Source organism: Phyllobates terribilis, unplaced genomic scaffold (assembly GCF_046119375.1).
Source record: "Phyllobates terribilis strain yellow unplaced genomic scaffold, ASM4611937v1 Scaffold_4__5_contigs__length_816908805, whole genome shotgun sequence".
In the NCBI taxonomy this organism is placed as follows: domain Eukaryota; kingdom Metazoa; phylum Chordata; class Amphibia; order Anura; family Dendrobatidae; genus Phyllobates; species Phyllobates terribilis.
The window spans coordinates 40636124-40660284 of NW_027362764.1; the positions used below are offsets into that span (position 1 = coordinate 40636124).

The 24161-nt window shown below is 46.0% G+C and overlaps 1 long non-coding RNA gene across 1 annotated transcript in view; it reads right to left on the reverse strand.

Moving 5' to 3' along the window:
* The window catches only part of LOC141264159 (uncharacterized), a 123852-nt gene extending 112860 nt beyond the window's left edge, over positions 1-10992 (reverse strand). Inside the window, exon 1 of the long non-coding RNA XR_012319810.1 lies at positions 10897-10992. This is a non-coding gene — a long non-coding RNA (uncharacterized lncRNA). The remainder of the gene's footprint in view (positions 1-10896) is intronic.
* Between the last annotated feature and the right edge of the window lie 13169 nt (positions 10993-24161).

Genomic DNA, 24161 nt, shown 5'->3' on the forward strand with positions numbered 1-24161 from the left:
TCTTTACAAGGAGAAGCTGTGCCGGAGAATGGTCAACTCTAGAACACATGAGCTGACCTGGCAGGTAGTGGTCCCAAGACGAGACGCGGCTATGGTTCTGGAGGCATACCACGACGGAGCAGGACACTTCGGATGGAAGAAGCTGGAGTTCTTGTTGCGTGGACGGTTCTACTGGGTAGGCATGAGAGGAGCCATCGAGAGGTGGTGCAGAGACTGTGGGCCCGTGCAGCCTAAGAAGAAGAGACCATGCCAGCCAGAAGACTCCCCTGCAGCCCATCATCACCAGGCAGCCACTGGAACTGGTAGCCCTGGACCATGTGAAACTGGCTCCAAGCAAATCTGGGTACGTCTACGCCCTCTCCATCGTAGATCACTACTCCCGGTTCCTGGTGGTGGTCCCTGTCAAAGACTTAACGGCTCAAACAGCAGCCAGAGCCTTCCAGCTGCACTTCTGCCGTCCACACGGGAATCCGGAGCAAGTGCTGACGGACCAAGGACCAGCCTTCGAAGCGGAGGTCTTCCAAGAGTTCTGCAATATGTATGGCTGCAGGAAGATAAGAACAACGCCCTATCACCCTCAGACCAACGGACTATGTGAAAAAATGAACCAGGTGGTGATAGACTTGCTAAAAACGTTGCCCCTGGAAGAACGCAGTCTATGGCCTGAAAAACTGCCTGATCTGGTGGACTTGTATAATCACATCCCCGTAGGTTCCACCAACTGTATCCCGGCTTACCTAATGAAAGCAAGACCAGGTAAGCTGCCTATTGACCTGGATATGGGAGTCCTGACACCTGAGGACACCTTGCCAGAGGCAGACTGGGATACAGAACGGCAGCAGCAGTATCAGAAAGTACAGGAGAGCGTCGAGTGAAGTCTGTCTCAAGCAAGAGAAAGGCAAGAGAAGACTTATAACCAGCATGCTCCCGCTGTTCCCCTGGTACCTGGAGAGCAGGTCTTGAAGAGAAAGAGGCAGCTCCACAAGTTGGAGGACCAGTGGGAGAAGGACTCGTACACAGTACTGCCCTCAAGCCATGATAATCCAAAAGTCTGCATAATCAGTAAGGATGGAGGAGAAACCACAGCCATTGTTTCCAGAGACCACCTGAAAAAGTGTTCCAAGCAGCTGCAAAGCACTGACGAAGATCAAGAGAACCCTTAACCCGCAGAGGAAAGGGGAGAAATGATCAGTACCGTACTCGGAGACTTTCCCCGTTCCTGGACTCAAATTAACAACGCGGTCGTGGTACCCGTCCTCACCTTTCTCCAGCCAGCCCCTCAAGGGCCTACAGAAGAACAGGTAGTGTCGGAAGAGCAGCCGGCCCAAGAGGCAGAAGAATCCATACCAGCAGCCCAGGAGAATCAACCCTCTGCTAGTAGTGAGCCTGCCGTGCCCCTAGTAAGCCAAAGAGTACGCAGAAAGCTTCCAGGCCTGCCCGTAACACCTCCTACACCCTGTAGTGCAGAATCAGATAGTGGGTTACATAGGTCCACCAGGAGCACTAGAGGACAGATGCCCGCTCGCTGGAGAATCTAAATTGTAATGTGAATTTACCTGTAAACTGCAAATGTTGAAAATGGTTTATGTTTGTTGCCTGTTTATTAATTATGTTTCTCTAGTTACCCTTCAGGTTTATTTGGACTGACAGGTTATGGACGCTGAATAACCTGAACTACATTGTAGATAGTTGCACTTTGTGCCTCTTGCGAAGACGGCCACGGAAGGAAAACCTGTCTGGCGTTTGGGGTTTGCTTTAGACAGGTCCCCTACTCTAAAACTTCACCTTGGGTGATATGGACACCCGGTTACGGAAGAGCCGTGACCTTAAAGAAAAATTGTCCTTGTACATATGTTAGGCTATTGTTATACCATGTATTTGTGTTTTCTTAAAAATGTGTTTAGTCCCGGAGTACTAAAATTTACTAGGGGGGAATGTGGCACCCCAGGGGTCTGGTTACCACAGTAATAGAAATATAACGTCTGAGAGCAAGTGGGAGGTTTCCTGGTCAGGACATACAACACCTCCTGTCCCAGACCAGATGGGGGAGGAACCTGCCCCATATAAACTGGATCTGGGGCGGGGTTAGACAGTCAAAGCCTGGAGTTAGTTCCAGACACAGAGAAAGTAACAGCAAGGAGCTCTGTAGGAGCAGGAGCTGAAGACCAGGGACTTGAGCTAAGCGGAGTTCGTCCTGGCAGAAGAATCTAAGAACCGGACACCGGAGTCCGAGGCTGCAAGGATCTTTAAGTCCAGCAGCAGAAACCAGCCGGCAGGGGATTCCAGGTCCTCTGGCCATAGAAGCCCGGAGGCTCAGTCACGAGCAAGGGACCAGCACCGCCATCGAGGAGCGGAGGCTATCAGAAGGCCCCAAGTCACCAGCCATACGGGTGAGCACTACACGGTACACTCAGGGATGTGGGCTACTTCCACTCGCTTACAGCAAGGTAGCCAGGAAGAGTGCAGACAGACGGGGAAGCCTACAACTCTACCTGGTCAGGGGAACTCCTGTTTGCTCACAGACTGACCAGGCCTCTTATGTTAGCCAGTACTCCCGGGAGGGTCGGCCTTATTATCATTAGTAAAGACCCTGGACTGCACTGCAAAGACTCTGAGTCATTCCTGCTGCGCCCGTGCACCATCACTCCCATCATCCACGTTCCCTGCCCTGAGGCTATACTCTTCCCGTGGGGAGTTATCCCATCCTTTGCTGCGCACACCACACCAGCCTCAGCGGTCTGCCTCGCAGCAGCGGTACACCCTGACCGCAATCCACGGGTGGCGTAGTCGAACATTAAACCACAAAAACCCTATAAAGACTGCCACTGGTTTGACCACCCTGAGCCACGGGACCGGGTCGCCGCCACAGAGACTACAACCCCCAGAAAGCCGGCGCCGGGTATCCCACACACGTGCACACACGGCCCAGGGGGTGCGTCATATATATATGGTCTTTTTTATATTTATATATTGGTTCAGCAGGGATGACAGGGGGCGGCGTGAAACTGCCCCTCATTACTCCTCCATGTTATTTTCAATGGTGCTGAAGAAAGTCAAATATTTCAGAAACCTACCAGATTCCACAGTTTATCAGGATTTCACAATATATGGATCACTTACAGTGGAGAACCCAGATCCTACCAGAACCACAGCTTATTCTGGGTGAATCTGGGTCACATTGCGCTCAATGCATTTTTTGTGATATATTTTGGCTTTCAACGTCACTAGATTTTATAGGATGTCTTAAAGGGAACCTGTCTGGTCTGATAACTCTATTAACCTGCAGATATAGGGTTAATCTGCAGATAAATACCTTAATAAATTTGCATACTGAAAGTGCGGCACCTAAATGAAAATTAACTTTTTTTGGTTCCCAGGAGCTGCTGGCTTTCAGTTATAAAGGTGTGACCGGAGCAGCTACAGTCGTCGCTCAGTACATAGTGGGTGGTGGATATAAGCACGCCCCAGTATTTTGATTGACAGCTTATTTTGCACTGATGTACTACAGAGCCGGCTGTCAGGCAAGGTACTCTGGTTTGTGCTTTCAGCCACTATTCTCTGTGCTGTATTTGCTCCGGGCACGCCTGCCTACATGACTGAAAGCTGGTGGATGCAGGGAGAAACAGTTAATTTTCTCCCAGTACAGCAGCCAAGCAACTTTTTATCGCTAGTAAGATCACTGGTCATTTGCCCTACTTAAAGGAATACTAAACCTCAAAAAACTTCACAAAAATAAAAAGTATCCCAGGACCTACTCTATTAATCTACTTCTATTCTTTGATCCAATCTTGTCTCATATTTCAATTACTACTGTGAAATATAAAAATAAATCTCCGTGTCTCAGGAGATAAGCCATTTCCCCCCTTCTCCTCCTCACTGTCCTGTGTGTGGCTGTGAGATAACTGTCTGCAGCAGGAGCCTCTCCCCACTGCCTCTTCTGTAGTTGCACAGAAGGTTACTAAGCCCAGCCCTTGGCTATAAGGGTGGGACTTTAGTCTTTCACCAGCCCAATGGAGGTAATAATCAGTAGGTTAACCCCAGTGTTCTCACTTTAATAAGACATTTTGCAAAGCAGGAAAAGCAAATGTAGAGCAGCAGCTTAGATTTCAGCTTCTTGGACCCCTTGGAAAGTAATTTATGGGGGGGGGGGGGGGGGGGGGAGTGTGAGATTGAGCTAAACTGTTCTTCCCCAAAATCATTTCAGCTCTGAATTGAGAGTCTAGGTATTAAAGGGAATGCGTAGTTAAGTAAACCTATCTACATTATTATTCCTAATTTATAGTAGACATTCCATTTTAATAGCCAAAGTAGAGGGTGACTACAAGTAAGATATTTAACTATTGAGGACCTGGCTGATCAATACATTTCAATCAGAGCCCATTGATTTTAATGTAAAGGGTGTAATGCTCAATTTGTCCTGTGGTGGAGCTGTGGGGAAATTGAATAGTTGCTGACGGATTCTCCGATTGATCACAGCTGATTATGTCCTAGCAGATAAAAATCCTATAAAAAAAAAACAAAAAAAACTTAGCAGCTAACAAAATGTGTAAAACTTGGAACTCCTTTAAATATAATTTTCTGGACAGTGACAGATTTGTCAAACTCCAGTATATTTTTCCTATTCATAAAGCCTGTAAATCCTTTCTAAGCTCCACGTAGGAGGTTGCAAGACTTTCTGCAAAAAATATATATATATATATATGATCATTTCCATTCAATATGATTAAAAACCCCGGGTGTCTAATGGGGCCAATGCCCCAGGTGCAGAGTTCAAGAGGGAGGGCAAAGACCAGCTTGTTATCAATAGAAAGTCCCATCTGTTTCTGAGACCAAGGGGTTAACACTTGTTCTGACGGTATTAACATCGTTAATATGCATATTAATTACTAAGACACTTTTTCTGTGGCTTTCATCAAGCAGTCACGAGGAGGAGAATGTCTGCCCACAGATGGAATGAAATAAATATAATTAAGTGTTCGTGTAACCAGTTCTCTCCTCGCAGCATGCTGGGGCATCTGTCCTTTTGATCTCCTGATTTTGTTAGAAAGAATGGATGGGAGGGGGGGATTCATCGCCTCCAAAATAAATATTAATTTAGAATAATAGCACTTTACGAGCCTTTCGTTGGGGCAGTGCGCACATGCGACACGAGTGCTCATCGGTTTGGCATCGTTACATTTAGTTTTTGAGACTGTTTCCAGAAAGGAATGAAATTGCTTTGTCCATTGAATGCCCTTTTCCATTGGTCTACAATATACTCTATGCTTGACCCCTGGAAGAGTAAGCAAAATTGTAGAAGCCTACTACAACTTCCGAGTAAGCAACGATCCCAAAGGTTTTTCTGTTTATGGCACCGGGATACTTTATCGTAAGACTGATGTCAATTCAAAAAGTTGGAAAATTGGGAGGCTTAGAATTCAAAAACGTTTATTTCACTTTGCAATCTAAGGAAAAAACTATTTAAAAGAAAAAGTTACAAACTCATGGAGGATACTGGTTCTCATTGAAGTGACCCAACTCCATACGAAGGCTTAAAGGAGCTCTTTCAGCACAGAATGACTGTTCAAACCAAGTACAGGTGCTCGGTGCTCCATGGCATGGCCAAACATTTAAGTTCACCTTCCTACATGCTTGTTTTCCCTCTACCTCCACCTTCGTTTTCTTTGATTGACAGCTCTGGCTTTATAGAGTCAGAGAAAGGTGGAGAAAGATGGAAAATAAGCAGGTGGGAAAATGCATTTAAGTGATTGGCCGCGCCACGATGCACCAAGTGCCTGTACCTGGTTTGAACAGTCATTTTGTGCTGGCGGAATCCCTTTAATTTCAAGGCAATGCTCCATGGTAAAAAAAATAACTAAATATGCAAAGTAGCTCAAACTTTCCAATTTGGAGAACTTACAGGTGAGTCTCTGGTTTTGCAAGTATAAATCACTTTGCAAAAGTTGCCAAACATATTATATTTGTGCACAGCCGCAAACCTCAGCGTCACAGAATTTACTTGGATAGTCGAACCCATTTACCCAACAAAATTTGGCATTGAATAACAGGGCACAGAGGCTAGACAGGGTCAAATGCATAAAAGTACATGCACTCAGTGCTAGCCTTCCCCAAGTCCCTAGCCCCCTGCCTATCCCACTCAGGCTGCCACCTTTACCTTCCCAGCACCTGACTCAGTGGTTCTTTCAACCGATCCTGGCACCACCCAGCCTCACTAAGGCAGCGCTAACCCTCCCTCCGACCACTGCTGCTTTCCTTTCCCACGCCCCTCTTGCCTTAGCAGGTATTCTTCAGGGAAGAGAAAAGGGTGGACAATGTTTGTGCAGATCCATCCAAGAAGAAGGCGGTGGAGGTCACTCAAGACCTGCTCCTTGTTGAAGAGGAGATGGAGCAGATAGTGGAGGAATTGGTGTATGAACCAGAGTCCCAGTAACTTTTAGACATGCAAGGGACCTTTTTTCTGCTTGACCAGTTTGCGGCAGGGGGATTGGTAGATTTTTCAGACCTGGCAGACTTCAACGATGAAAATCTACACTACAAGAGTGATAACTGAAGTGCATGGTTCTGTGATAACCCTCCTTTATTTCCTTACAGAATCTAATCTAAACATCTTTAGCATCAATGTGAAAAGCATTGGAGATAAATCTAGTATGTTCTAACTTTTGTGCCTTCCCAGGGATGTGACATATATGCAGTATGCTGCAATAACATGTTTTGCCTTCTTCTGGGTCTTACATGCTTTTGGCCTGGCAGCGGTCTCACAACCCTTCTTGCTGATCTGGTGGCCTAAGCACAGGTGCCGCGGAGGACATCATTCTTGTCCGAGGCAGCGCTTTTCAAGCTTAATTCCATCTAGGAACTCATCTGATGGTAGACGGTTCCTGGGCGAGAGAGTCTGTGTGGTCGAGTCGTGAATGAGTAATTGGATCTTTTGCAGCTTTTGTGCACCCAGTTTGTCAGCGGTGCTGAGAGGAGACTTTGTCCCATTGTAGAAGAATACCCCAGCAGAAACAAGACTTGAGTGCTTCCTTTAAGCTGCTGATAAATATGATTACGCGTGTCCTTGCATGCTGTTGTGGGATCCATGGGGGCTGACTCCCTCAACTATAGTTGGGGCAATGCCAATGGCATAGCAGATTTCCCGTTTCGACTTTGTGTTTGCTTCCATGGCACTAAAACTTCTTGGGTATTCTTCTTCTTTTCTGATCAGAGGGCTATCAATCTTTAGGCAGTTCTAGGTGCCAGGTTTCCATTTGGTCCTGACTCCTCGAAGCTCCACTGTACCCTACTGCAAATCTAGGAGGTAAGGGAGGAACTTAGGCATGCCTGCATTGTCTGGATCAATGATAAATGTCTTTTCAACAACAGATCTAATTGCTGGGAATATGTAAAACTCAAGTTTTGTTGTTTTTTTTCAGACAAAAGGACGTCACCAAGCATGCGAGCAGAGGAGGCACTTGAGGGATCTGCAGTAACAGCTGCGTTCCCTATAGGACTATTATCAGTATGGTTGGGAGGTCAAAGATGAACTGCAGGAAACCAATAAGATCCTGGAGAGATACTTTGAAGAGGAGACCAAGCGCAACCAATGTTCCAATGGAGAGCACCTAGAGAGGGATGAGAAGTGTAACTCACTCTTTTTCAGGGAGCTCCATGCCCAGTCACATGCTATTTGACAGAGCTGTGATACGGTGCCAGAAACATCACAACAGGAAGGATGGAGGGATGGAAGTCAACAACCAGGTAGCAGTAAATCAACCATGGATACTCCTGTGACAATGGAGGAGCTGCACTTTGGCCTAAATTCTTTAGGCCTGGCAGGAACCCTCGCAGTGACGGTCTACCAGCAGAGCTCTATGTAGCGCAGTGGGACCTCATTGGCTCGGACCTGTTGGAGTTATATAGGGAGTTGGTGGTACAGGGCAGAATGCCTCTATTATTGAGGGAAGGAATGATTATTCTTTTTATTAGTGGAAGAGAGAGAGATAAGATTTGAAAAATTGGTGCCCCATCTCTCACCTGAAGACTACAAGATCCTCACCAAGGAACTAGCCTATTGGCAGGAGGTTGTCACTGGATTGATCATCCACCCCGATCAGACCTTTAGTGTTCCAAGATGCGGGATCGCAGACAGCATTGTGCAATTCATCAAGGATCAACTCATGTTTGCAGCCATGGTCAGTCTCCACCAGATAAAGGCATTTTATCATGGGTCACAAGTGTCCATGGACAAGGTACTGGAAAGTTTGGATTTAGGAAAATGTTCCATTCATATGTTATGCTTACATACCTTGACATGTACAGCAGGGTATTGGTGAATGGCTGAAACACTGCCCCCTTTCTGGTGTTCTCTGGGGTCAGACAAACTGTCCTCTTCCAGCTCATTTGTAGTATACATTTATTTCCAAAGTGTGTTAGGCAAAAACCCAAGGTCAGGTGCATCACCCAACGGACAAATGGCGTAGTGTTTGCTGTACATAATCATCTTTTTTTCAATGACAGCTTTTGTCCAGACATGTAAGAAATTTGGAGACCTCTGAGCTTGGGAGGCATAGGTAAACTGTGGGAAGTCAGAAGCCATGCTTTTTGGGGAATGGGCTCTGGCCCCTGGCAACTGCTTCCCATTCTCTATTCACCCTTACTTCATCAAGATCCTGGAGGTCTGGTTCAAGAAGAAAGGAGTAGCCCTCAAGTCTTGGTAAGATTGCTTGGCCAAGGAGAACCAAAACATCAGACTTTTCAGTCTCAGACAGCTGACCATTGAAGGAAATACGCTTGTTTTGTGTAATGAGAGTCTGCGTCTGCTTCAATACATAGTCCATGTTTGGCCTCTCCACTTTACTGTACACCAGGCCATTACTAACACAGTCTTTTACTTCATTTGGGGTTCCAAAATGGACAGAGTGAAACAAACAGATATGTACAAGGAACCCCACAAAGGTGTGAAGGGAGATCCAGACATCACCACTTTGCTGTAGGTCTTCTTTGCGTGTGACGGCATCTGCAGGACTCTGAAAACAAGTGTCCATTGCTTGGGGGGCTGGTATATGTCTCGCCTCTTTCTCCTATCTCTAAGGAGGAGGTTTGGAACAGAAAAGAAAAGAAAGAAAGAAAGATACTACAGTTACATCTGGGACATCTCCTGACATTATTAGTGGGATATTGTCATAGAAAATATTAAAAATATCTCTCTCCCTCCAAACCCCTCTTTTCCCCTCCACTCTACTATTTGTCAAAGGAGACAGAGCTCACACTCAGGGGTGGATTAAGAGTAGCAAGGGCCCCGGGCAGTTTAGAAGGCGCGGGCCCCCCCCCCAGACACCCCCCACCCAACACACACACACCTGATTTATCACGTGACATGTCACATGATCCCCTGTGATAGATCATGTGATAGTTCACGTGAAATTAATTTGGCACAATATTAATTATAATATTTTTTTTTTTAGGCTGTGTGCCCACTATGCGTTTTTTAAGCATTTCTGCAGCGGCAATTCCGCTGCAGAAATGCTTAAAAAACGCTTGGTAGAAGGCCTGCCATGTTCCCCAATGATAATCCGCATGTGCTGTGTACATGCTGCGGAAATTTCCGCTGCGGAAAAATCCGCAGCATTATCAATTATTTTGCGGAAGCGCGGCGTTTTCGCCGCCATTGACTTGCATTAGACCACATGGAATCCGCATCACTGCATCTGTAGATGCGGAATCCATGCGTTTCAATGTGCGGATGGTACCCGGGTGTGGAGGACAGGAGACCCTCCTCCGGACCCGGGTACCATAGAACCTGTAAAAAAAGAATAAAATAAAATAAAAATATTATACTTACCTTCTGATGGCCCCCGGTGTCTTTATCCCACGCGTCCTGGCTTTCCGGCAGCTCGCGATGGTCTGAAAAGGACCTGCCGTGACGTCATTTAGTCATGTGACGGGTCATGCGACCGCTGATGTCGGCAGGCCATCAGAAGGTAAGTATATATTTATTATTTTTTACCATTCTTTTACGGTCACACTATATAAATCCACGCTGGTTGCATGGATTTATATAGTGTAACCAAGTTGTCAAGAACTTTCCAAGTGATGCTAAAATCGCTTGACAACCCGCATGTCCCTGGCAGGAAAAACGAATGTACAATCCGCATGTACAATCCGCATGCGTTTTTTCTGCCAGGGAGATGCAGAAACGCTCAAAAAAAATCCGGAACATTTCTGTATCATGGGCACATAGCCTTACATTAATTGTATGACTCAATATTGAGCACACGTAGCCATCTATACACAGCGGGAGGCCGCACGGTGCCATCTATACACAGCGGGAGGCCGCACGGCGCCCCCCCCTAGAGACAGCAGGAGACCGCACGGCGCCATCTATACTCAGCAGGAGGCTGCACGTAGCCATCTATGCACAGCAGGAGGCCGCACGGCGCCATCTATACACAGCAGGCGGCCGCACGGCGCCATCTATACACAGCAGGAGGCCGCACGGCGCCATCTATACACAGCAGGGGGCTGCACGGCGCCATCTATACACAGCAGGGGGCTGCACGGCGTCATCTATACACAGCAGGGGGCCGCACGCCGCCATCTATACACAGCAGGGGGCCGCACGGCGCCATCTATACACAGTGGGAGGCCGCACGGCGCCCCCCCCCAGAGACAGCAGGAGGCCGCACGGCACCATCTATACTCAGCAGGAGGCCGCACGCAGTCACGCACGCAGTCGCACACACACACAAACATATACAGATATACATACACGCATAAACACATTTGAAACACAAAAATACATATAAACCAACGTCACACAATGATATCTGCCTGCACACACACACACACACACACACACACACACACACACAGACACAGACACACACACACACACACACACACACACAGACTCACCATCCCCCGGCTCGGCTCCAGTCCTCAGGCTCTTCGGTACAGCTCATCAAGAGAATCCCAAGAGTGTGCAAAGCAGTCATCAAAGCAAAAGGTGGCTACTTTGAAGAACCTAGAATATAAGACATATTTTCAGTTGTTTCACACTTTTTTGTTAAGTATATAATTCCACATGTGTTAATTCATAGTTTTGATGCCTTCAGTGTGAATGTACAATTTTCAAAGTAATGAAAATACAGAAAAATCTTTAAATGAGTTGTGTCCAAGCTTTTGGTCTGTACTGTATATTGTATTGTCCCTATTTGTAAAACCTTTTGTAGATTTTTTTCATAAACACTGCCCTCCTTTTTATTAAATATAAAATGTAATAGTTCTGTTTCTTCTGTCCTGTAATCGTTCCTCCCCCAAAGCCATATGCTACCCATAATGTGTCAAAATCGGCCACAACTGATTGGTGGTGGCAGCGAATAATCTTAATTGGGTTATCGGCAAGCTGGCAGTGACCTACGGGAGCGTATACATATATTCCATGCTTTGGAATCCGGAGGAGTGTACGCCATACGCTCACTGTTTGCTTGCCGATAACTATGTAGTGAGTAATCGGGATCGTGCATGTGCATAATCCCTGACGGATGTCATCAAGTTCATCAGGGAATACCATGTGGAGAGACTGAAGCCCAACTTGTGGAAACCAAAGACTATCCACAAGCTTATACAAACAAAGGACTTAATGGAGATCACTGCAGGGCTTCTTACTCCCACAGCTGGAACTGGAGAAAAGTGGCTTCTGGCAGGTAACCAACAGGAACAAAAGCTGACATGGATGGCTATTCAGGGGAATCTGACCCTGAGAACTTTCATGCATAGCCTTTGGATTGTGCTACAGTATGTATTGCCCAAGGTGCCCATTCGCTGAAGAAACATCTTGGTACCTTTTGCATAACCCCTGTTGGACACCCTGAAAAATTTACTCAGAGACTCTGCTCCCAAGAGCAGAATTGTGCTCTTTTTGGTGCTTTGTGGACCATATCATGTGGATCAAATGACCTTAGATATACAGGAGATCTGGCACCTTATAAACTGTATTAAGGACTCATTTTGGGTTGTCAGGAATTGCCTTGTCATGAACTAGGAGCGGACATCCATCCATGACTGCCGCAGGCTGGTCTAGAACATCATAGACAGACCGGCCGCTGATAAAGAGGCGTAATATTTATGTTCTTATATAGCGCCTTCATTTTCCACAGCACTTTACAAAGACTATTATCACTGTCCCCATTGGGGCTCACAATCTATATCCCCTGTCACTATGTCTTTGGAGTGTGGGAGGAAACTGGAGAACCCGGAGGAAACCCACGCAAACACGGGGAGAACATACAAACTCCTTGCAGATGTTGTCCTTGGTGGGATTAGAACCCAGGACCCCAGCAACAGTGCCAACTTCTAAGCCACCCTGCTGCCCCTGTCCTTACCTTTCTTCCCTCTATAGATCAGTCTTGGAATAAATATTCACACCTGTGATTCCCTCTCCATATTGAAGTGTATGTGATGCGAACTGCAGTGCCTTAGAATGACCACTACACAGTGTATGGAGCTGTGCCGTTCTGGCCGTACACTGTGGACATCCAACTGCCATGGGAGCTGAAAGTAGCTGATTGGTGGGGGCTCGGATTGGCCCATGAATGAGTTAGTTAGTCCTCCTGAAGGTACCACAGCTAAGAAATGAAAGCCTCATCTGCTGGTGCCACTAATATGATTACTGGCATCCAATCTTGCAGCAGAAACATGAAAGAATTGGTTGAAGAGTAACTAAACTTTTATTTTTTTAAGTATTAATCAATCTTCTCAAGTTATGAAGCTTTGTAGTGTAATCCATTACCATATGCTGACCCTTTTTTTTCCTAAAGATCATGCTGAAAGTGCTGTTTTACCTGCCTTCTTCATGCCCATCGATATTCCAGTATGAGCTTCCTTGCTCCCCTCCCTCATGCCCTATTTACTTACACTCTCCCAGCCGCAGTGCAGATCAGGTGCACTAAATGCATGAAGAAGGCAGTAAAAACAACACTTTCATCAGAGTTTGGGAAGCCAAATAAGTAGTGCAGTATAATACAAAGATTCATAACTTTGCATGGGTTGTTCAATAATTAAATATTTAAAAAAAGTTTAATTACTGCTTAATTTGCTGTTTAGCAAATGACATTCTGCCTCTATCATCAAGAATTTGGGCAGTTGTTGGGCTTGTCTTCTCTCTCTATGGCCGCTTCCTTCTAAATGGTGTCCCTGAGCTGCTCTAAACCTAGTAGCTCTTGAAGCTTCTTGCTTTTGATACTGCAGACTGACATTACATTCCTTCTGGCTAGCGATGAGCGAGCACTAAAATGCTCAGGTGCTCGTAGCTCGGGTCGAGCAAATTGGAATGCTCATTTTTCCAGCGCCCCCCCCCCCCCCCTTCCCTCGGAGGTCTGGAGGGGGCCTATAACCCCTTAAGGATGGAGCCAATTATGTCCTTAATGACCAAGCCAAATGTTACAATTCTGACCAGTGTCACTTTATGAGGTAATAACTCTGGGACGCTTCAATGGATCCCACTGATTCTGAGATTGCTTTTTCATGACATATTGTACTTCATGATAGTGGTAGAATTTAATTGATATGACTTGCGTTTATTCGTGAAAAAAACGGAAATTTGGTGAAAATTTAGAAAATGTCGCAATTTTCAAAATTTTAATTTTCATGCCCTTTAATCAGAGAGATACACTACCGTTCAAAAGTTTGGGGTCATTTAGAAATTTCATTATTTTTTAAAGAAAAGCACATTTTTTTTCAATGAAGCTAACATTAAATGAATCAGAAATCCACTCTATACATTGTTAATGTGGTAAATGACTATTCTAGCTGCAAACGTCTTGTTTTTATTGCAATATCTACATAGGCTTACAGAGGCCCATTTCCAACAACCACCACTCCAGTGTTTTAATGGTACATTGTGTTTGCTAACTGTGTAAGAAGCTAATGGATGTTTAGAAAGCCCTAGAAAACCCTTGCACAAGTATGTTAGCCCAGCTGAAAACGGTTTGGCTGATTTGAGAAGCTATAAAATTGACCTTCCTTTGAGCTAGTTGAGAATCTGGAGCATTACATTTGTCTGTTCTATGAAACTCTTAAAATGACCAGAAAAAGAGAACTTTCATGTGAAACTCGACAGTCTATTCTTGTTCTTAGAAATGAAGGCTATTCCATGTGAGAAGTTGCCAAGAAACTGAAGATTTCCTACAACGGTGTGTACTACTCCCTTCAGGGGAGAGCACAAACAGGCTCTAACCAGAGTAGAAAGAGAAGTGGGAGGACCCGCTGCACAACTGAGCAACAAGACAAGGACATTAGAGTCTCTAGTATGAGAAATCGATGCCTCACAGCTCCTCAACTGGCAGCTTCATTAAATAGTACACGCAAAACGCCACTGTCAACGTCTACAATGAAGAGGCGACTCCGGGATGCTGGCCTTCAGGGCAAAGTGGCAAAGAAAAAGCCATATCTGAGACTGGCTAATAAAAGGCAAAGATTAATATGGGCAAAAGAACACAGACATTGGACAGAGGAAGATTGGAAAAAAGTTTTATGGACATACGAATCAAAGTTTGAGGTGTTTGGATCACACAGAAGAACATTTGTGAGACGCAGAACAACAGAAAAGATGCTGGAAGAGTGCCTGACGCCATCTGTCAAGCATGGTGGAGGTAATGTGATGGTCTGGGGTTGCTTTGGTGCTGATAAAGTGGGAGATTTGTACAATGTAAATGGGATTTTGAATAAGGAAGGCTATCACTCCATTTTGCAACGCCATGCCATACCCTGTGGACAGCGCTTGATTGGAGCCAATTTCATCCTACAACAGGACAATGACCCAAAGCACACCTCCAAATTATGCATGAACTATTTAGAGAAGAAGCAGGCAGCTGGTATTCTATCTGTAATGGAGTGGCCAGTGCAGTCACCAGATCTCAACCCCATTGAGCTGTTGTGGGAGCAGCTTCACCGTATGGTACGGAAAAAGTGCCCATCAAGCCAATCCAACTTGTAGAGGGGCTTCAGGAAGCATGGGGGGGAAATGTCTCAAGATTACCTCAGCAAATTAACAGCTAGAATGCCAAAGGTCTGCAATGCTGGAATTGCTGCAAAGGAGCATTCTGAGACCAAAGCAAAGTGTGAAGGAGAAAATTATTCTTTCAAATAAAAATCATTATTTCTAACCTTGTCAATGTCTGGACGATATTTTCTATTCATTTTGCAACTCATTTGATAAATAAAAGTATGAGTTATCATGGAAAACACAAAATTGTCTGGGTGACCCCAAACTTTTGAACGGTAGTGTATGTCACACAAAATAGTTAATACATAACATTTCCCACATGTCTACTTTACATCAGCACAATTTTGGAACCCATTTTTTTTTTGTTAGGGAGCTATAAGGGTTAAAAGTTGACCAGCGATTTCTTATCTTTCCAACAAAATTTACAAAACCAGTTTTTAGGGACCACATCACATTTGAAGTGGCTTTGAGGGGCCTTTATGACATAAAATACCCAAAAGTGACACCGTTCTAAAAACTGCACCCCTCAAGGTGCTCAAAACCACGTTCAAGAAGTTTATTAACCCTTCAGGTGCTTCACAGAAATTTTTGGAATGTGGAAGAAAAAAATGAACATTTAACTTTTTTCACAAAAATGTTACTTTAGACACAATTTTTTTTATTTTCGCAAGGGTAACAGGAAAAAATGGACCCCAAAATTTGTTGAGCAATTTCTCCTGAGTAAGTCGATACCTCATATGTGGGGGAAAACCACTGATTGGGAGCACGGCAGGGTTCGGAAGGGAAGACGCAACATTTGACTTTTTTGATTGTAAAATTAGCTTGAACATGTCGCGTTTGGGGAGCCCCTGATGTGCCTAAACAGTGGAAACTCCCCACAAGTGAAACCATTTTGGAAACTAGACCCCTCAAAGAACATCTCTAGATGTGTGGTGAGCACCTTGAACCCCCAGGTGCTTCACTGAAGTTTATAACATAGAGCCGTGAAAATAAAAAAATCAAACTTTTTCCACAAAAATTATCTCTTAGCCCCAAATTTTTTTATTTTCACAAGGGTAAGAGGAGAAAATGGACCGCAAAAACTGTTGTGCAGTTTCTCCTGAGTATGCTGATACCCCATATGTGGGGAAAATACATTGTTTGAGTGCACGGCAGGGTTCAGAAGGGAAGGAGCACTATGTGACTTTTTGAACTCAAAATTGGCTAGAATCGAGAGCGAACGCCATGTCGCATTGTTTGGAGAGCCACAGAAATGCCTAAACAGTGGAAACCCCCTACAAGTGACCCCATTTTGGAAACTAGACCCCTCAAAAATTTTATCAAGGGGTATAGTGAACATTTTGAACCGAGAGGTACGACACAGAATTTGATAACATCAGGTCATCATATGAATAAGTTGTCATTAGTCTTGAGGGAAAGTGCTCACTACTTGAGTTTGCATCAGGTACTTGGGTATGCACCATGTATCACGGATGCTCGAGTTCCCACCCCGCATGTTTCACGGTTATTAGACACCCAAAAAAACCCACACGGGGATCGCTCGTGCATGGCAGGCAATCCCTGTGAGGTTTTTTGGCCTCGAAGCATATGGGGCGGGGACTCGAGCATGTCACTCGAGCACTCGCGATACTCGGTGCATACCCGAGCACCCGATGCAAACTCAAGTAGCGAGCACGTGAGCTCAACAGTAGTTGCCATATCGTCATCGTTTTTTTTTCTATACTTTTGAAAAAATCCCAACCCCAACCCTAACCCTACCCTAACCCCAACCCTAACCCTAACACAACCCTAACCCTAATCCTAACCATAACCCTAACACAACCTTAACCCTAACACAGCCCTAACCCTAATCCTAACCCTAACCCTATCAGAACCCTAACACAACCCTAACCCTAACACTGCCCTAATCCTAACCCTAACACAAGCCTAACCCTAACACAACCCTAACACTAACCCTAACACAACCCTAACACAACCCTAACCCTAATACTAACCCTAACACTAACTAAGGAATAAGTACCCTTAACTGCCACCGTAAAAATGCGTTATGGCAGTCGTTAAGGGGATAAATTGGCCAAATCAATGGAAACAGTGCTCAAATGATATGGGAACAGCATGGGGAAGACCCCTGGAAGCATCTCTGACTCCCAGATCACTGCTGTGAACAATGCTGTCAGAGTATTACGCCACTTTTACGGACTGACAATAAAACATACAAAAACTAAGCCAAAATGGATTTTCCTGGAAAAAATGTTAAGGAACATTCTTTCCAGGGTAATGACTTATAAATAAGGAAAAATAAATCACCTAAAACAAAATTACTCCTCCACATCTTAGCCTATGTTCACACATAGCGTTTTTGATGTATTTTTGTACTTTTGCATTGCTTACACCGGTGAAAAATAAATTCACCGGTAAATGTAATTTTAACATTTTATTACCTTATCTGGCCATGTGGTGTGTGAGACATGATCAGACACATCCTGTTTCATTTATGAAGGAGGGACTGTGAAAGTCCCAAAACCTATTTTTACAAGGTCATCAGGTGGCCCTTATTATTCTTAAAGGGCCAGCAGTCGTCCCTCACTATTGTTAGAGGGCCATCAGCTGGTTATGCTTTGTTGTTCAAATTATTAAGGAGTGGGTCTCCTATACTGTTATTGTGTATGCAGTGATTGCAAAGGCTGCCAAAAATTTGGACTCACTTCAATACCCCTTTGCAGAGATGGAGAGGAGGTCCTCATTAAAAATAATGTTCCCATTATAAAGGAGTGGGTCTCCTATACTGTTATCGAGTATGCAGTGACTGCAAGGGCTGCCAAAAATTAGGACGCACTCCAATACCCCTTTGAAGAGACATAGAAGACATCCTCATTAAAAAAAACTATTCCCATTATTAAGGAGTGGGTCTCCTATAGTGATAGTGCCCATGCTGTGACCGCAACTGTTGCCAAAAAATTGGACGCACTCCAATACCCCTTTGAAGTGACGTAGAGGAGGTCCTCATTAAAAAAATTGTTACCATTAGTAAGGAGTGGGTCGTTTCCTATAGTGGTAATGCCTATGCAGTGACTGCAAGAGCTGCTAAAAAATTGGATGCACTACAATACCCCTTTGAAAAGACGTAGAGACGTAGAGGAGGTCCTCATTTAAAAAAAAATGTTACCATTGTTAAGGAGTGGGTTGCCTATGCAGGTAATGCCCATGCACTAAGGGCATGGGCTGAAAAACATTTACCCCTGGGGGGTATACATGAGCATACTGTATAACATACAGAATGGTGGAGGTAGGCCTCTAAAAAAATTCCTACGGCATCATAAACACCCTTAAAAAATTTATGTGGCTGTTGTATCACGGTCACCCTGGTGATATGGTGGTGGAGGATGAGGAGAAGGAGAAGGACAACAGAAAATAGACAAAATCAGGAAGTGTATACCCATGTCTGGGTGTGAAGAGGAGCATGGGAATGGACCCCGCCAAAAAAAAAACTGGATTTGACTTTATGTTCCGCTGCTATCATCCTGTGGTGTTGAGAAGTCTGGCCCAATCCAGCCCTTGTTTATTTTGAAAAGAGTCAGCCTGTCAGCATTTTCAGTTGACAGGCGGATGCGCCTATCAATTATAATGCCCCCGGTGGTACTAAAATCCCGCTCTGACAAAACTCTAGCAGCAGGGCAGGCCAGGACTTCCACGGCGTAGAGAGCTAGTTCATGCCACATGTCCAGCTTGGATACCCAATAGTTATAAAGCACAGAGGAATCACGGAGGACGTTGGTACGGTCGGCAAGGTACTCCTTCAGCATCTTCCAAAACGTTTCCCTCCTTGTCAGAGTACCCCACGCATCAAGGCCTGGGCGCTGGGAGGGTCTGAGAAAACTGTCCCACACCTTTGGAAGTGTTCCTCTTCCTCTGCTGCATCGTATTTGTGTCTCCCTCGCCTGTACTCCTTGGTTGTCCAACGAACAGTGACCTCTGCCGCCAGCGTTGTCAAATGGGAATTTTTTAAATTATTCTTGAACAAGGGCCTTCTGGTACTGCAACATTTGATTAGACTTCTCCGCCATGGGAAGGAGAAATAGAAAGTTCTCCTTGCAGCGTGGTTCTAGAAGTGTGACCAACCAGTAATTAGGCCAAAATGTGTACAACGCGGGGGTCAAGGGAAAAGCAGTGGAACGTAAAGTCAGCCATGCGTGCCAGACTGCCAACAGCCAAGACTTCCCTGTCCTGACCAAGAGGACAACTGTCCATGATCTCCTCCTCCTTATCCTTCTCCTGGTCCTCCTCCTCATTCTCCCTCTCCTCAGGTCATCCAAGTTGAACAGACGGTATGAATGCTGTGTGGGTAGTACTGTCTGCAGCAAAGTAAAACAGCGCCTGTTCCTCCTCCTCCTCCTCCTCCTCTTGCTCCTCCTCCTCCTCCTCATTATCATCCAATCTGCGTTGAGATGAGATGAAGCTGGGCTGTGTGGCATCACCCTGTATGGTTCCTTGCTCATCTCATTGATCTCTGCCTGCAATGCCTCCTCTTTAATTGCGAGCAGCGAGCGTTTCAGTAGACAGAGAAGCGGGATGGTGACGCTAATTATAGCATCATCGACGCTCACCATCTTGGTGGAGTCCTCAAAGTTTTGGAGGACGGCACAGATGTCAGACATCCATGCCCACTCATCAGCTCTTATGTGCGGAGGCTGACCTGAATACCGACGGGTGTGTTGAAGCTGGTACTCAAAAAATGCCCTCAGTTGTTCACAAATCCTTCCCAACATATGCAACTTTGAGTTCCAACATGTGGTAACATCGAACACCAGTCGGTGAGCAGGAAGCTGCAAACGCTGCTGAAGTACGGCGAGGGTGGCGGAAGCTGTAGGTGACTTTTGGAAATGGGCACACACATGGCGTACTTTCACAAGCAGATCAGGCAGATCCGGGTTGGTTTTGAGAAAATGCTGAACCACTAGGTTGAGCACATGGGTCAGGCATGGTACGTGTGCGAGCTTGCCTAGTTTCAGAGCCGCCACCAGGTTCCGGCCATTGTCACACATGACCATGCCTGGCTGTAAGTTCAGCGGTGACAGCCACAGATCTGCCTGCTCTGTTACAGCTGTCAACAACTCTTCAGCGGTTTGTCCCCTAAGCACCTTAGCTTCAGCACAGCCTGTTGCCGCATGGCCGAGGCAGTGCTGCAGTGCTTCCAGCTTGCAACTGATGTGGTCATTGCGGAGATGGAGGCTGAAGAGGAGGAGGAGGTGCAGGAGCTGTAGAACATGGGGGCAACCCTGATTGACCTAGGGCCTGCAATCATCAGCATCGGGAGGACTTGTTCAGTCCCAGGGTCCAACAGGGTCCGGGCTTCCACTATATTAACCCAGTGTGCCATGAGCGAGATGTACCACAAGCATGGGTAATGTTCTGGGACACGTGCTTGTGTAAGGTGGGGACGGCACACCGGGAGAAATAGTGGCGGCTGGGGACCGAGTACCGAGGGACGGCTGCTGCCATGAGGTTGCGGAAATATTCCATCTCCACGAGCCTAAAAGGCAACATTTCGAGTGCAAGCAGTCAAGAAATGTGGCAGTTTAGCTCTGTAGCCTGTGGAGCATTGGCTGCGTATTTGCGCTTGCATTCAAAGGACTGGGATAAGGACAAGTGAACGCTGTGCTGGGACAAGGACGTGGACGTGGTTGCTGATAGTGGTGGTTGCAAGTGTGCAACGACAGGTGCGGGGCGAGAGGCATCTTTGCCTGCGCCATGGACAAAGGATTGGAGTGCACGCACAACAGCGGAACAGGCAGTGGTGTCTCCCGCAGACACTGATTGTGAACCCAGGCGTTCAGCACACCTAGTCAGATGCTTTTCTGTCATGTGCCTGAGCATGCTGGTGGTGGTCAGGCTGGTAGTTTTGCTGCCTCTGCTGATGCTGGCATGGCAGATGCTGCAAATGGCCTTTTGGGTTATCTGGACAGTCTTTAAAAAAGAGACAGACTCTGGCAGACTTAACAGTTGGACTGGCATCTTCCCTCGTGTTGGTGTTCCGGGGAACAGTTGCCCGCCTTGTGTCTGTGGCCACCCCACTGCTTCTTCCTGCCTGTTGTGGTGCTACACCTCCCTCGCCCTCTGTGCTGTTGTCCTCGCTATGCATGTCACCTTTCCAGGTTGGGTCAGTGACTTCATCGTCCACCACCTTGTCTTCACGTATGCACCCTGGGCCTCCTCCTGACTTGCTAGTAATTGTGTCTCATTATCATTATCCTCCTTTTGTGACAGTAATTGTACTTTCTCTCCGCCGTCTTCGTGTGACCGTGGCTGCTCAAATATTTGGGCATCACTACATGCGATCTCCTCTTGCCCCACTTGAAGCGGGCCGAATGAGAGGCCCGAATCTTTAAATGGAAATATGAACAGGTCTTTGGAGTGTCCAAGTGTGGGATCAGTTGTCTCCGGGCACTCGGCACTCGGCATGGTGGGAGGAAGAAGGATCAGGGTGATGAATATGTGGTCCAGACTCACGGCTACTGAGACTGGACTGTGTGGAAGACAGCGTTGTGGTGGTGGCTAAGTGACTGGAAGCATTATCTGCTATCCAACCAACAAAATTTTCACACTGGTCTGGCTTCAAGAGTGGTGTTCCGTGATCCCCTAGAAATTGGGACAGGAAGGTAGTTCGACATGATGTGGGTGTTTGTTGTGCTCCCTCAGCAGGCACAGTTTCATCTTGCCCATGGCCTCTGCCTCTGCGGCACTAGCAGCATCACGTCCATTTCCCCATCCCTTGCCATGAGCCTTGCCCATTTTAACTGGAGTGTAATATTTGGCACGCTCCAAAAAATGTTAGCGCAGTAATATCACGTCTGATGACCACTGTTTTAGGCAGTGGCCTTATAGATATGGTATTGGTCAGCAACCAAGTGTGAATAGGTTGAACAACACACAACTGGAAGACTTTAACTGTAGTGTAATATTTTGCACGCTTCAAAAAATATGACGATTATTACCGTAGTAATATCGTTTCACGTCTGATGATCACAGTTTTAGGCAGTGACGTTAGAGATATAGTATTGGTCAGCGACCAAGCGTGAATAGGTTGAACAACACACAAATGGAAGACTTTAACTGGAGTGTAATATTTGGCACGCTCCAAAAAAATGTCACGATTATTACGGCAGTAATATCGGATCACGTCTGATGATGGACAAGTTTCTCTGCTTCCACAATACAGCAATGTGAATAAAATCAAACAAATCTGCCTGTATTCTGCTAACAAGCACATGGAGCAGTAAAATGGAGTAATGTATTGCTTTTTAAGCAAATAATCAGGATTAAGAGCAAGGAAAAAAATTAGGCCCCTGATATCTAGGGCCATGGATATATCTATAACAGCAGCAGACAGAATGTGCAATGGACCCTATTCTGCTCTATACACTCTCCACAAACTCTGCCTGCCTAACTCCTGTTATCACCAGGAATAATATATGCACCCGGATTAGTCTTTAGAAGGACTGTTAGTCCAGATGTATATATACCTGTGGAATACCTAATACTTCACTAATAAACCGCCAATTCTCTCCCTAGCTCAGCAGCACCTCTCCCTACTCTGCCTGTCTGAAGGGTAGACTGTGATGAGCATAGGGTCCCGGGTCTGATATAGACCTGATGACGCTGCGCGGCCAGCCAATCACTGTAATGTCACAACCAACATGGCTACGGCATTACAGTGAGTGGCAGGCAATCCCTGCATGTTCATTTACTGTTAAAACAGCAGGAAACATACTCGAACACTGTGATGCTCGGGCGAGTACCGAGCAGTAGTGAGAATGCTTGCTCATCACTACTTCTGGCCACTGGCCCGTGTCCTAGAGCCCACTGCAAAAAGTGGACGTGGGATCTCATGGATTGGTGACAATCAAGCAGTGCTGTGGGTTGTGTTTTGGTTTCATGGAAACACAGTGAGGACATACTGACAGGGAATGTAGATTGTGAGCCCCAATGGGGAGAGTGGTGATAATATCTGTAAAGCGCTGTGGAATTAATGGCGCTATATAAGTGAGTAAAATACATAAAAACTTTCCCCTCCTTCTTGTAAGCAGAAAACGGTTATAGGAAGTTTTGCCCCCAGCAGTTCGCCCCCAGGTACATTTCGCCCCCTGCACATTTCACCCCTATCATTTCGCCCCCAGGAAGATTCGCCCCCGCACATTTCGCCCCCGGACCGGGGCGAACTGGGGGCGATATGTGTGGGGGTGAAATGTGCAGGGGCAAAACATCCTGGGGGCCAAATGCTGGGGACGAAATGTGCGGTGGTGAAATGTACCCGGGGGCGAATTGCTGGGGGTGAAACATCCAATTCCCGCAGAAAACGGACTTTTGGGCCCCCTGAGAGACAGGGCCCCAGTATCTGTGCACCCCTATAGCTTCTTCTCTACCAGGACCCCTGACTTTCCTGCAGCAACTCCCGAGAACTTTGGAGAAATAAGCAGGATAATAACTGCTACAAAGTAACACACTGAGGCCATCACATGCATTTCCTTTTCTTTAAGTAAATGTTTCCTTTCCTCTCCTCTTCCCTCCCTCTTTCTCTCTCTCTGTCTCTTTCATAGCTCTGGTAACTTTGGCTTGTTTTCCACCCCTTTAGTTCCATGTGACCCTTTGTGGAATTTTTGTGAATGAAGCTCTATAGCTGAGGGCCTGGAGGCATATCTAGGCTGAGAGTCTATGAATAAACACATCAATCAGATTAGAAAAACACGCGCTCCCATTGGCTGAGCCGCCCAGGCAGACTGGACAGAATCCAAACCCCGCCAGGGTTACCAGGGCAACCAATCCTGCTCAGGCCGCTCCAGACGGTCTCTGTGCAAACTGTTGCTCACATTACAAGGAGGCAGGAGCCTAGATACTTAATATCCTTACAGAAAGCACAGAGCAAGCTGGAAAAATGTTCCTTATTTATATGGCGCCGACCTATTCTGCAGCGCTATTCATACAATACATAGTATAAAATAAACTCCTAGAAACAATGTAACCGAAGGAGAGACCACCCTGCCCCCCAACAGCTTATATCAACGTATCCAGTGCCCGATCCTTGTCTACAATTATATGTGTGTGCGAAAGAGGAAATGTCAAGTTCATTCCTCCATTGTGCAAGAGGAGGATTTGCATTACACATATATATTACACACAT